This window comes from Ambystoma mexicanum, chromosome 6p (genome assembly GCF_040938575.1).
Source record: "Ambystoma mexicanum isolate Mex_15411 chromosome 6p, UKY_AmexF1_1, whole genome shotgun sequence".
NCBI classification, from domain to species: domain Eukaryota; kingdom Metazoa; phylum Chordata; class Amphibia; order Caudata; family Ambystomatidae; genus Ambystoma; species Ambystoma mexicanum.
In genome coordinates, this window is record NC_090935.1 from 1,258,547,713 (window position 1) to 1,258,563,223 (window position 15,511).

General features: G+C 48.7%; 1 protein-coding gene across 10 annotated transcripts in view; it reads left to right on the forward strand.

Annotated features, from left to right (window-relative positions):
- Positions 1–15,511, forward strand: part of PRUNE2 (prune homolog 2 with BCH domain) — a 743,862-nt gene that overhangs the window by 469,043 nt on the left and 259,308 nt on the right. The gene's annotated exons all lie outside the window — the stretch shown is intronic.

The window sequence follows — 15,511 nt, forward strand, 5'->3', positions numbered from 1 at the left end:
TTGCAAAGAACTTTGATGTGAAAGAAGTGGAGGTGGTGTGGAGCACTGTACCTGATTGGAATGTACAGGGAATTGTACAAGTTTGTGAGGATATGGCCACGATGAACAGTCCGCATGTGGTAGTTTTGCACTATGGTGCTTTCCATTTGGGCAACGTCAGTGCCCCTACTTTGTTGGCTGATTTGGAACGCTTGGTTCAAGCCGTAATGAAGATCCTTCCAAATGCGAAAGTAATTTTTTCTGGATTACTAACTAGGGCAATATGGGACAATAGTTCAGTTTTTTGTCCTCAGCAAAACATTGCTAGGTGTGTCATCAACTGAGGCATGTGTGCCTTCATGCTTAGAGCTGGTATGTTCTTCTGTAACAATGACAATATTGATGCCAGTAATGCTGTTAATTTTAAAGAAGATGACATTTCTTTATCTTTTATGGGAAATGCCTTTCTATTTTGGAATGTAAGGGTTACTTTGGAGAAGGTTATGTAAAGATTTTAGGAGTAAAGTAAGAAAAAAAACAAGAAAGAAATACAAAATAACAGGTGTCTGTCAAGCATCTGTAAAAAAAAAAACGGTTCTTTTCAGAGCCAACTTCAAAGGGGAGATGGGGCACAATATTTAAATTTACATTCACCACGCTCAGATTTTCGATATGTCCGCGGACATGGAGGTAGTCCGCGGACATGATAATCAATACGAGGGGGTTAGTATGTTCTATGTTCATGTATATGAAGTCAGGGATATTATGGTTAAGTTGTGCTACTAAAATCCTATGAACTTCAGTGAAAAAACTTTGTTAAAGGGACGTTATGGTTAAGTTGCGCTACTAAAAACCTATGAAATTCAGTAAAACAAACTTTGTTAAAGGGACGTTATGGTTAGGTTGCGCTACTAAAAACCTATGAAATTCAGTGAAAAAAAGTTAAAGGGACGTTATGGTTCAAAGTAAAACCGAAAACCCCCTGAAATTCGGCAGTTATGGTAACATAAGCAACCATAACTCGCGCCACTGTGCACTGCTAACACTAACACCCAGGACATCAAAGATGGCATCACAAATGTCATTGATGACTTCACTGATGACATCACATGGCTGGCTCTGCCTTTTTATCCTTTACTGACATATCGAAGCCACATAGTTTTCTTCAGTAACAGTCAGGAAGTAAAAATTGAAAAGGTACTATATCTGAAGACTTAGGGTCAAATCACATCGTATGAAACGTATACATAGCGGAAGACACAGGCTTGAAAGAGAGCAATCCTTTCTGTGCATGAAGATAATCATTAGGGTTATCAGCACTTTCTCATAGTTTTAGTTTTATTACTCTACCTTCCCTGTATATGCTCATATTAGTATACATTATACTCACTCTCCTTTCCTTTGGGTGCAGTCACATCATGTGATACACATACATATGGTAAGTAGCAGCTTTGAAACAGAGCAATAGTTTCTCTGCATGAAGACAATCAGTTAGGTTATGAACTCTTTCTGCTACTATTTCTGCTTTTTTGTTTACTTCACTGTCCCTGTATATACTCATATGTGTATGTGTTGTTGTCTCTTTGTGTTTTGTCTGTAATAATTATGTATTAAGTGGGTTTTATTATCTACTTATTACATGTTTCACAGTACGCAAAACTCTAATATGAAAGCAGTTATCATTTCAGTATTCAACATGGCAAGATTATGAATATGGCACCTTCATCATGTATGCTGCGCACACTGCCTATGTTTCTGCATGAGTAGCTTAGTATACTGGATAGAACTTCATAATAGAATGCTATTTATATCAATGCATTGCTTAATGCACTAATTAGCTCATGATATTTATCCCAATGATCCTTGACAGTTTTTGGTCAACATTATAAGAATCCCTCCTACAGAGTTTTCATGAAAAGTAAATGCACATGTGATGTCATCAGTGATGTCATCAATGACATTTGTGATGTCATCTTTGATGTCCTGGGTGTTAGTGTTTGCAGTGCACGGTGGCGCGAGTTATGGTTGCTTATGTTACCATAACTGCCGAATTTCAGGGGTTTTTTCGGTTTTACTTTGAACCATAACGTCCCTTTAACAAAGTTTTTTTTACTGAATATATAAAGATGAATTGATGTATGTGTGTATGTTTGTCCGGCTGCACGAATCTACACTGTTGAACCCACGTCTACCAAATTTTGCATGGATGCCTCTATTGTCTGTGACAAGATCGTAGTCTATGTTCAGATGCAAAAGATTTACTCTGTAGACATCCTAATTTACTGATGCTCCCCCCGATTCACTACAGTAGGTAGAAGGAGGCAACATTTGCAAAAGTGTCAGAAGAAAAATGTTTGATATGTTTGTTATTCCTTTAAAATGTTTTACTACTGAATAGAGTTCGAAACTGTTTATTAAAGCAGTTTTAAAGGGAATAAAAAAAAAAGAATGAACGTTTCTTTTTATCACGCCACTCCAAATATGCAAAATGGCAAGGTCACAGTTTACTTAAATTCATTCACAAGAAGAGAGCACAATCTATCAATCTTTCTTAGACATTTTCTCAAATGTGCTAAAGCCATTAAGTGACTGAAACATGCCGCACAAAAAACGAACATCACTTGGAAAAGATCCATCTGATGCAAAGCGAAAATCAATATCAAGTGCTTCTGAAACACAACCAACAGCAGCACAACTTGCCGACCAGAGGACAAGAGCAACTGTCTCCAGGGTAAATGAGATGCCAGAGCAAACTGAAGCAAGACTTGCTGATATGAGGACAAGAGCAACATCCTCCAGGGCACATGGGATACCACTCGATCAGGACACGGGCAATGCCAGGTACCCTATCTAAATGCCTCTAAACATACCAGTTATTTTACATCTCTTTTAACTAAGGAAACGTTGGGGGTGCTGTTGAGCAGCCCAGAAAATGGCTGCTTAGCTTGTGAGCTCTGTCTCTGCCTGCCTTTATCTGCCAAATATCGGCCCTCATCCGCAGTGTTCCCTTCCATCCTGCTACGGACTGATTGCCGGCACCCTCCTCTTCGTGTACCTGCAATCTTTAGGAGAATCTGTGCCTGGGGCCCAAGATACGGCCACCCGATACTCTGCTTGCTGTGCGGCCTCCTCTGCAGGGTCTCGTGGGTGAGACTGGCCGTTGCCCTGCCCGTGGTCGCACGCCTGAACTCACTGCCCTGGTCCCTGCCCCGGTGGGACCAGTGCCACACGCCCGAGGCGCCTCCTGGCTGGGAAAGTCGGCCCGTCTTCCAGCGCCTGTCAGAGCGACACTCCTCGGCCATCCATCGGCTCCCCTGGCACTAAATGGGCGGAGCGGCCCTGTGCTGCTTGGCCGCCGGCTGCACCACCCGGACTGCTGGGCCGGCGTACTGCCACATCCGCGGGGTGGGCTGGTGCCCCCTGCGGCCCTCTGCATACGCCGTCCCTGGGGGCCCCACAGGGACTCGTTGGCCGCTCTCCTCAAACCGTGCCGCCGATGGAGCGGCGCTTCGTGAACTTCCTGCCTGGTGTCCTTGGCAGCTCGCTGGGCCTCGCGCGAGCTGCGCATCTCTCCACTGCCCATCCGAAGCCTTCTCTACCTGGACCAATGGCCTGCGATGCCCGCGGGGCTAGCTAGAGCCCCCCGCAGCTCTCCACATGCACTGTCCCTGTGGCCCATCATAAGGATCCGGCATCTAACTCCCCCTGTGCTGTGCCACCGCCGGAGCCAGTGGCTACCATCAGCGCTTTGCCCTGCTGCAGGGCCCACACTGCTGCCTCGTGGCCTGTCATCGCCTCCGCGAATTATCGACCTGAGGGCCGGGGACCGGGCTCAGTGGAGTGGGCGTGGACCCTCTAGAAGCGCCATCGGACGCCACGGGACACACAGGTATTGCCGCCCTAACGGCTACAAGCTGGGTGCTGGGGGTCTCCCCATAAATCTCAGCTGGCGTTCTCCCTAATTGCGCCTCCACGCCCCGACAGCCCAGCAACGTCCTGTGTGGCCTTTATTACCAGGCCCACTGACTGCCGCCCCTACAAGATACTTACCCACGGGCCAAGACTGTCACACCTTCCTTGAGCGGAATTTGACCTAGAGAAACAGGCCACAACCCGACAGCTCGCAGCGCCTGTTATTATTGTAGCCAACGCGGCCCCCATCAGCCTCGGGCCATTGCAGAACGGCTGCCTGAGCTAGCGGCGGTGCCGGTTCAGCCCACCTTCTGCCCGACTGGACCATACCTGCGCCACCATTCCCCCTGCCAGCGTACGCAGCCACTGGTCTGTCTCTCTGTCACCCACAACATAACGCTGGTACTACTAACCCTGTTCTTGGGGGGCACACAGTCAGCACATCTACTCCGTTCATACACCAGGACTTGGGGATACTTCTGTGGCGCTGCAAGGTCCACAATTAACGTGGCCCCAATATACCTGTTGGGCCCCACCTGCGTCCCAACACTGCTTTAACACCCGTACATCTGCCAGCGGCAACACCTCGCATCCACCCGCATTGCCATGTCCAGCAGATCTCGTGGAGCCAGCAAGACAGGGGCAATGGATAAGTTTGCCAAAGCAACCCCTAAAGGACAAGCACCTTCTAGTCATGAGGACTCTGCCTCCCCCTCTCCCACAGTGACACCCAACCTTGCGACGATCCTGGAATCTATGACGAATAACTTCTCTGCTTTTCACGAAAAGCTAGATGATATCAATGCCAATGTGGCATCGCTCAAATCACAGCTAGACCATGCTGGCACCAGAATCACGGAGGCGGAAATGCGAATAAGCACCAACGAAGATAACATATTTTCCCTTCAGGGCACTGTTACCTCTCCTAGCCGGGACATGAAGGCACTGAAGGCCAAGTGCGACGACCTGGGAATCGAGATCCCGCAGGAACAATGTTCGTATAATCGGAGTGCCTGAAAATGCCCTCAAGGACCGCATGGAATTGGCGGTGGAGGACCTACTGAAGGAGCTACTTGACAAGCCCGCTCTCTCCCCTTACTTCACGGTGGAGCGTGCCCATAGAGCCCTATCAGCGCGACCCGCACCTGGCGACTTCCCCAGGCCCATTATTGTGAAAATTCTCAATTACAGAGATAGAGACCTCCTCCTACGTTTATCTTGTGAAAAAGGAGAACTGCGCATGGGGCCCCAAACAATCAGAATCTTCCCTGACTTCTCTGTGGGAGTGCAGCAGGAGAGGCGCCAATTCTTGGGGATCAAGAAAATGCTACGTGAACGCAACATCCCATATGAAATGTTGTTCCCTGCGTGCTTGAAGCTCACATTCAGAGGGAAACTGTACTTCTTTACGGTCCCTGACGAAGCAGCAAAGTTCATTGAGGCACAGATACCACTCAACGAACCTCCTTAGAACCACATGGACATGGACAACTACTGACCCACTTCTTGTCGCTTCTCCGGGTCGCTGATGTATCATCGACATATATCTTTCTCACCCGTCCCGCTATGCTGTGTTATCTGCTGATGGGGCCATTTCCCCTGTCGGGCTCGACTATGGGGTGGCGTGGAACTGTGTAACACCCTTGCCCATTGGCCCATACACTCTTCAAGGGAAACAACACGATCAACATACTCATAACGCCGAACCATCGTACCCTGCTGACACTCTTTATTCAACTTAATTCTACTCGTTGGCAACACAGCAACGGCGCACCCCACTGCAGTTGCAAACTCATGTTGGAATGTTCAACTGTGGATGGCCCCTGTTGGGCCAAAGGGGTGGCTGGTCCAGGTTGGGATCGGCCAGCTGGGACCTGTCCTTTGAGGGATGCCGGACTTAAGCGGGAAAGGGGGGGAGTGGGCGCTGCTGGTTGTTATTGGGTGGCGAGTGTGGGGGAAGGGAGGTGTGGGGAAGTTACATTGGAAAAGTCAGAGGCGAACTGACGAGGCGCACCGTGCTGGAGCGATTTAAGAGTGACTATACAAGGTGCAGATGCAAGCCACAACGACTAACATGGGATACACCCTAGGCAAGTGAAATGCCCACTACCATAATGTGATAGAATGTCTGGGGGCTAAGCAATCACACCAAGGCCCGTAAGATCATGGCTTACGCCAATAGACGTGGCTGTAAAATATTGTTGTTGCAAGAATCACACTCTGAAAGTATGACACCAACATGGAGTCCCAACAGATACTTCACCTCTTACTCCACTCAAGCCAGAGGCATATTGACACTGATCCATAAATCCATCAAATTCAAGCTACACAAGAATTACACTGACCCTGAGGGCAGATATGTCATACTACACTGCACCATAGTGAATAGAGAGTATCTTCTGGTGAACTCCTATGGCCCAAACGTGGACGCCCCGGAGTTTGTAGACACTGTGGCCACCATTCTATTATGCTACGTGGGTGCTCAGATTATATGGGGGGGATATGAACCTTGTGCTAGACACAGATCTGGACAGGACTGGAGTTGCCACCCGACCCCTGACCGGGGCTGCACGTAGGCTACTCAACTATGGAGTAACACTCGACATCCGTGATGCCTGGAGGACACTGCACCCTCAGCGGTGCAAATACACCTACTACTCCATAGTACACGGCAGCTCCTCCAGGATTGATCTGTTTCTAGTATCCAGTGAGGTAATGGGCAGGGTGTAGCGGGCACAGATCCTGAGTCGCACACTATCGGACCATGCCCCGATCACTATATCAGTGGAACTGGGAACAACTGTCCCGTCACTCAGTACATGGCGTTTTAATTCCTCAGCCCTCAGGGACATCGTGTTCAAGGCGGTTACACTTGCTGATATCGAGTCCTTCTTCGAACACAATACCCCCCAGGCCACCCCTCTCTGTGTCAGGTGGGAAGCCTTCAAGGCATATATCAGGGGGATATTTTATATCCAGAGAAGCAGGTGTGCTAAAAACAATTAGGGCTGCTCTCGAGCGATCCGAAGCCAAACTACGTAGGCTGGAACAAGAGTCCTCAACCGCAGCTGATCCCGCCAAACTTTCCTTAATTGCAGACGAACTCCAAACATACAACACACTTGCAACCAGCGAAATCCAATACTTTAGCCGGCCCCAAGCTGCTCGTAAATACGGTGAGGGTGGTAGGCCAGGGAAAACACTCCCAACCCTTATAAAAAGATAATGGGGATAGGCCCATATAGCCTCTATTAAAGATGACCAGGGCATTCCACAATGGTCGGACCCCCAGATACTAGACGTATTCACTAAATTCTACATGACCCTGTATTCCCAACCTACCGAGCATACCGAACAACACATGCGAGAGCTACTTGATCGGATACCTAAAACGTGCATCTCCGCTCTTACCAGGGACCAGCTTGAATCCCCAATTACACTGGACGAGCTGGTAGAGGCCATCTCGGATCTACCCAAGGGCAAGGCGCCGGGCCCTGACGGACTCACGGCGGAATTTTATCTGGAATGTATAGCTTTACTAGCCCCTAAACTCTTGGAGGTCTGGGATAAGTCGCTCCGTACATCCATTCTCTCCCCGTCTCTACGTGAAGCCGTCATACCGGTTTTGTTGAAGCTTGTCAAGCCTCACGACGACTGTGGTTCATATAGGCCCCTCTCCCTCATGAACCTTTATAGTAAGATCTTCGCCAAGGTGATAGCAAACCGTTTCCTCCCACTCATGACGCATCTGGTCCATGAAGACCAGGCCGGCTTCGTACCGGGATGATCCACAACACATAACATCAGGCGGCTATTTAACGTGATGTCCCGCATTGACCAGGCCGCACACGCGGTCGCGGTCACGCTGGACGCTCAGAAAGCGTTTGAAATGGTCTCCTGGAGGTACATGTGGCTGGTGCTAGAGACAATGGGTTTTGGCCCCAACATGATAGGATACATTAAATTACTATATACGTCTCCAGTGGCAAGGGTCCGAGTTAACTCCCTCACATCCGCTTTGTTCACACTCTGCAGGGGCACCCGTCAGGGCTGCCCATTCTCCCCAATCCTATTTGCACTAGTGATAGAGCCAATGGCAGACTACACCCGGGCACCCCACTCTCACAGGGGGATAAGGCTGAAAGATACTCCCGAAATGATATCCCTCTATGCAGACGACGTATTACTGTACATCTGAGACCCAGACACCCACCTTAACCCCATACTGCGGGACATCACGTGCATAGGCACCCACTCAGGTTTTACGATTAATTACTCTAAGTCCGAAGTCCTCCCGCTCACTACCTCTACTCAACAACCTGTCACAGAATACCCACTCCGTTGGTCCCCCGGGGGAATTAAATACCTCGGAGTCCAGGTGTCTCTAACCAAGCCCACCCTTCTTGCTGACAATTATCTGGCCGCAGCACCCCTAGCCGAGACGAAAATGACACGCTGGCGCCCCCTTGATCTGTCACTGGCCGGAAGGCTCTCTCTCATCAAGATGGTCCTACTCCCCAAGCGGCTCTATATCTTTAGCAACGTACCCATATGGTCTGGGAGGAATACTTTGTCAGATTGCACAAGTCATGTGCACAGTTCTTGTGGCACTCCCGTGCAGTGCGCAAGAAATGGTCCGACATGGCCCTCCCATATAAACAAGGGGGGGGTTCACCGCCCCAGATTTGACTCTACTGGACAACAGCTCAAGCCCAACATGCCACCCACTGGTACCCCGGCTCCCCAGTCCGCCCACACGCCAAACTAGAAATCCTAGCAGCATCCGGCGTCAACATAATGACCCTCATACTACATCAACGTTACCTGCCCGACTCTCCCATCGACCCGATCAGCGCCACCCTGCGCGCCTGGAAGTGATTGCTACGCCCAATAGGGGAGTCCCCTCCTTACTATAAATGGCTCCCCGTGTGGGCATTTCCTGGATTAGAGCCAACACATGACACTGCCCTTGATCGGCACTGGGAGGCCCTAGGTTACCAAGCTCTATCAGACTTTTACCCCGAGGGTAGGTTTATCGACCCCCAGACGTGGAGACCGGGTCACTCGGGGTCTGCCCTAGAGATGCTACAATATTACAGGCTCCGAGCCGCATTCCGCGCCACTTGGCCATCCTTCCCTGTTGAACCCCCTGACGCCCCGATACTTGCATATATTGCCAACTCGGGTGGGGCTCGTAGCGTTGTCTCCTCCTTATACAAGCTGTCACAAACTAATGCCCCAACAAAGGCCGTTGTGGCACGCGAGGCGTGGGCTGATGAGCTGGGCCGGGAGATTCCCGACCAACTGTGGGAGAAGATGTGCTTACACACTCAAAGGTTTCCCTTAACTTCCGATACCGGGCCATACAATACAAGCTGTTGAACAGGTTGTACTACACCCCCTGCAGGATCTCCAGGTTTTCTCATACGAATCCACAATCCTGTCCCTGTTGTAGAGAGGAGAGCATGGATCACCTGCACATGTTCTGGACCTGCCACACTTCAGGAATTCTGGAGCAAAATTCTAGAGACACTCACCGAGATAATTCGCATTACAATAGATCCCTCCCCGCTGGGGGTTCTGTTTGGGGTTTGGGAGGCCGACGATACCAAATGCATGTTTAAATTACTTAATATCTGCTGCATCGTAGCCAAGAAATGCATACTTCAGAAATGGAAGAACTCCTCCCCCACCCCCTACGTTCCAGAAATGGCTGAACTTGCTAACATGGTCTCGAAACTGTGAAGAAGAGTATATTGCAATGCTCCCTACCCATTCCCATCCCAAGGACATATGGACGGCATTCAGCACCTATCTTAACAGCCGAGAGGAGGGGCCAATCGAGGGAAGCACACCTCCCGACCCACCCATGAATGCTTGACCACTCTGTACCGCTCTCTCCTAACCCCTCCTCCACGTATCATACTATTGCGTGTGTGGGTTTGTATACTGTTTTCATGCACTTGATGTATACTTCATTGTTCTAGCGTGTGTGTCTCTGTTGTAAACCTCTGCCAACAAAAACATTTTTTTAAAAAACTAAGGAAACGTTTTTCTGAAAGTCTCCCATGCTAAACACAATGTGCGCTTTAGAGCTCAGGGTCTCTTTTACTTTGCCATCAATTCTCAAGGGAAATATCTGCACAAGGTCCCTCATGTCCATGGCAGACGCAGGCACTGAAGGTACTTCCAAGGCGAAGACTTCTCTCTTTAAGGACTGCCTTAGATGCAGGAAAAAGATTATCTTCATCAGGGTTCCACACACTCAGTGTACCTACTGCCTCTATCCACATGACATTCTTAAATGACATATTTGCCAAGCCTTCACTCTAAAGACCCTTCAAGAAAGACACAGAAGGCTCCTCCTCCGTGTGCAGCCTAAGTGCAATTCTTCAGATGAAGAATCTGTTAAGACATCCCCTGTCTCCTCTCACAGGGCCTCTGAGAAGCATGCTCCTAAGAGGAGAGCTTCTTCAGTTGAAAGAGGATCTTCACCTCCTACAAAGTCCAACAAAAAGAGTGTCAATGAGGCGGAGCTAGGCTCCCAGGCACCCAAGGAGCACAAAAGTCATCCTCTGGATGCAGAAGGGACCAAATCCAAAGGTAAGGTGCTATCTGCCAGAGCTCAGTCCATGGGACTGTTGTCCACAGAGTGGGCGACAACCTGTTCCACCCCTGCACAACTGGTGAATAAGAAGATCCTGTCTAATGGTCACTCGCCCACAAAGGGACACTTGTCCACAAAGCGAGTTACTACTGACCTTGAATCACTCTTTATTGTCCCAGATACCTTATTCCACTGGGAGATCCCTGTCCACTACAACTTCAGTTTTGAAGACGACAAAGACCTTGTCCACAGAGAAAATGTCTTCGTCGAAGGCCAGGTCAAAACACTGCTCGCACACGACTACCCGGTCGACGGACAATGAAGAAATCCTCGTCGGACGACCGTTCACCCACAGAGGCAATCCCGACGATGGTGAACACTGGACCAACACCCCCGTCCACTGTCAAGGGTCGATTTCACACGCTGCCGATTCCTAATACATCTGGGCCCAGCATCAGCCTCGCCTCCATCAAAGAAATGGTAGAACTATCGGATATCATCCTCCTGGACGAATTCTCAGATGTTGAGGACATACTGGAGGTACCATGGTCGTCACCCAAAGAACACAGCTTGGCATCCCTCTGCAGAGAACACCCAAGGCCCCTTCCATCCTGCACTGATGCAGTCAATGAGGAATATTATGGACAAGTTGCAGCGAAGACAAAGGGGAATGCTTAGTGGTGCGATAGGCCCATGGACCATCTACAACACAACAGGAAGTATCTTCCAAAAGGCGAAGGAGTATCTCTCCCACACCAGAACCAATCAGCGAAAATGCAGCACCTCGCCCAGAAGCATGTCGTCGTTGCTAAGGCAATCTCCTCCACCACGTACTTTGTCTCGGGGCCGCTGAGCCCCTTCCACCTTGTCCTTGCCAGATTGACAAGATGATCCTTACGGACAAGATCCTGTGGACGATCAATAGAGGGATTTCACTAATCTGGATATCCAAGATGATTTACCTGAGGGGGAACTCCCTCAAGATACACCTACAGAACAGGTAGCTGAATGGGATGAATACATTATTGAGAAACAGCAAAGGCGGAATTCCCCCCAGCGGATTGTCACCACCGGGCATAACCTCTTTTCACACCATTATGGCTAAAGCGGCTGAGTTGTTCAACCTGCTGGAGTCCGATGAAGGAAAAAAGTCTGTGTTATACGAACAGAACACAGGGACAAGCAGAGGGCGGTTACAACCATTCGAATCCTGGATACTATATGGGAGGCTGGGGAGAAGATACTTGTGAACCCGCTATCCACCCCGCCTTAGCTGCACCGCCAGAAAAGAAATATAAGGCCCCTGACAGCATGCCTTTGTTTTCGGGGGTACCCCCAATCCCGACTCCTTCCTTACAGTAGCAGTAAAAAAGAATATGTCAAACCCTGCATCGCCACTAACGACTACTCCGGATATGGAGGGTAGGAAGCTATAGGCAATCAGCAGAAAGGTGTTGGCAGCAGTGTCTCTATTAATAGATAATAAGAGTAGCAAACGCTCTAGCAATGTCGGCAAGGTACGACAGGGAATTTTGGCACAAGGTCTCTAAGCATCTCCCTCCGGAGTTTCAAGAAGAGGCAAAGTCAATCGTATCAGATGGTGAAGCCACTTCAGAACACATGATCGATATGGCTGTAGATGTAGCTGAATCTGGTTTCAGACAGATGACCCACCGGACTGTTCTGAGAATACAGGCTTGGATGAAAGCAACCAATTTCAGGCCAGAGCTCCAAGCCCAAACTCTGGATATGCCGTTCGAGGGGCAAGAAGTGTTCAGCAAGAAGGTAGATGACCCTCTCAAAGGGATAAAGACCAACAGAGACACAGCAAGGGCCATTAGATCCCTAAAAGATAAGGAACAGCGTCCTTTTTGCTTTTTTCAGGGCTCATCCTCAAGTACCAAGGGCTATAACAAAGCATACATCTCTCTGAGGTCCTCCTCGCCATCATATCAGTCTGGAAACGGGTACCAGCAATCGTCCACCAGGTATAAAATGCAGGGAGGCAGGCATGGATCGGGCCAATCAAGGGCCCAATCGAATCAGAATTGACAAGGGAACTCCTCCCCCCACACTGCAACCCTGTGGGAGGAAGGATCAGCCAACATCACCACTGGCTGAACGTCACTTCAGGCAAATGGGTGCTTCAGGTCATGCGGAACGGCCACACCATAGAATTTGTGGACTGTCCACCAACATCATCTAAAGTTATGAAACAAGGAGCGCACTCTCAATCAAGGCATGACTTTTCAAGTGTTAACCTCCACATTGCATTGCAGGATAGATGCTTCCCTGTCAGTGTGGTAAGCGCATCTGGGAGAGCTACAGACAAAGGGCACGTGGTCAGATCAAGAAAGGCTCCTCCACATAAATGTGCTAGATCTCAGAGCAATCCAGGGGGCACTGAAATCCTTTCAACCAGTCCTAACGGGAGTGGGCTCTCAAACACAAGGTTCCTGTCAGGGCAGAGCACATCCCAGGGAAGGACAATGTCCTAACATACAAGTTAAGCAGGGATTTCTCTTCCTCACGTGAGTGGGATCTCGACGACGGCGAGATCAACCAAATCTTTCACAGATGGAGTCATCCTTACATCGGCCTGTTTGCGACCAGTGGCATTGCGAAATGCCCTCGCTTCACCCCCCAAGTACCCTGAGAAGAACTCACTGTGGGATGCTTTCTCCCTAGCGTGGATGGAATAGTTCCTTTACGCCTTGCCATCAATACCACTTCTCGCCCGAGTGCTGAGGTCGGTGAAAATGCAGCCATGCCGGATGATTCTCATAGCTCCAGGATAGGCCTGGCAAGTTTGGTACATGATGCTGCACCAACTGATGAAGGGGAAGCCAGTTCACCTCCAGACTCACCAGTTCTTATTAACCCCGCAGGAGTGGAAGATCCTTCATCATGACCCAGCGACTCTCTCACTCAGGGCCTGGATCCTGAACAGCGAAAACATGCCAATGTAAAACTATCCCCTGAATGCTGGGACATTATTTGTGCATCCAGAGCACAGTCCACTCGCATAACCGCTGCTAGAAAATGGAAGTGTTTCGGCACATGGTGTGCGGCTTCACAGCTTGATCTACTGACTATCTCCGTAGCCAGTTATCGCCTTACCTGTTGCATTTGTCCAAAGAGGGTTAAGCGCTGCCTTCTATCAAAGTTAATCTCTTGGCTATCTCGCCCTTTTCTAGAGGTCCACAACAGGTGTCATTTGTCACCGTACCGGCAGTTAAGACCTTTCTAAGGGGACTATTGCGCACCTTCCCACCGCTACCCACCCCAGTTGGAGCCTGAACAGGGTTTTGTCAGCACTGATGGCGCCACCCTACGAGCCAATTCACAGATGTGTTTTGCGATTCCTCTCATGGAAGATTGCATTGCTGGTGGCGAAGGTTGCATTTTTGGTAGCAATAACGTCGGCAAGACGAACCAGCGAACTTGAATCCCGTTCTGCATAGGCACCTTTCACAATCTTACATACTTAGATCACACCCTAAGTTCCTTCCTAAAGTGTTATTAGAAATAACACTATCAGAACGCATAGTTTGTCTGTCTTTTTTCGGCAAGCACTCCTCCAGCTTTGGACGTGCTCTTCACTCCTTTGACCTTTCACAGGTCTTGAAATTCTACCTGCAATGCACCAGTGTTTTTCGTTCCTCCTCGAGACTCTTTGTTGCGTTCGCTGGACACACCAAGGGGCAAAGCAAATCCAAACAGTGCCTTGTACGCCAGGTGGCAAACTGCATCACTTACTGCCACCAATCCAGAGGGACGATCCACTCCTTCCAGCTACAGCACACTCCACTAGAGAAAGGGCGCCTACAGTGGCTTTTCAAGCAGGAGGGACGATAAAGGACATTTGTAGGGCGGCTGTCTGGAGCCCACTGCACACGTTCACTGAGCACTACTGCCTGGTGGAGAAAGGAGTTAGCAGTTGGACAAGCCGTCCTGCGTCACCTATTTACATAGGATAGGAGCAGCCATTGTACATCCCTCCTTCCCATCAGTTTCAAGCATTCATAGGGGTATAAGTATTCTTTATAGTATTGTGTTGAACCTTTGTGTGTTTCTTTAAGTGAAGTGGCATGCTTCCACTGCTTGGTATTGTATTCAAGCATGTGAATCTATGAAAGATCCAGTGCTAGAAAAGTCATGTTACTTACCTGTAACTGTATTTCTCTAGCATTGGTATCTTTCATACAATCGCATGGGCCCACCCACCTCCCCTGGGAGACTGCTCAGAAGTCAGTCAGTCATCGTATATGCAATCACTATGGCTCAAGATCTGAAGATGGCTGCCTGGAGTGGAGTTTAAGCCCTGCCACCTCATTAGTTGGGGTCATAAAGTACCAAAGTGAGGTGGAGCGACTACACAACTGAGTGTCTTTTCAGGTATAATCGGCAATCTGTGTGTATGTATATATATATATATATATATATATATATATATTTCTTTCTTACATTACTGAGGATTCCCAGTCTGACGACAGGGAATAGTCAAGCATGTGCATCTATTAAAGATACCAATGCTTGACAAATAAGGTTACAGGTAAGTAACAAAGTCGGTGTCAGCATTGCAAAAGTTGCACTTTGAAACTTCACACGATACCGCTAGCTCCGCCCATCAAGGGGGTCCTTCATAGGGTATAAAGAGTAATACTTTCTTTCCCTAATTCTTTTGAGAAATATAATTGTATTTTATATTGAAACAATTTGATAGTGTTACATCTTTCCTTTAGATAGCCTCATAGTACAATACATTCTCACCTTTGTTGAGTATTTGATCGAGCATAAGCAGTTCATCAATAAAACTAAATCCGAATGGGCACTTCCTCAGTATCTTGTAATGCACAGTTTAGATTTTTAGGACCTGGCACCATTTTCTCCCTGAATCTCTGGAGCCGCTTTGCCTTTCCAAGTCAACAGAAACCAATAGAACGCATGACTGAGAAATGGGTGATCCGGGGAAGCTGAGCACCTGGAAAAGAGGGCTCAAAACAATGGTGG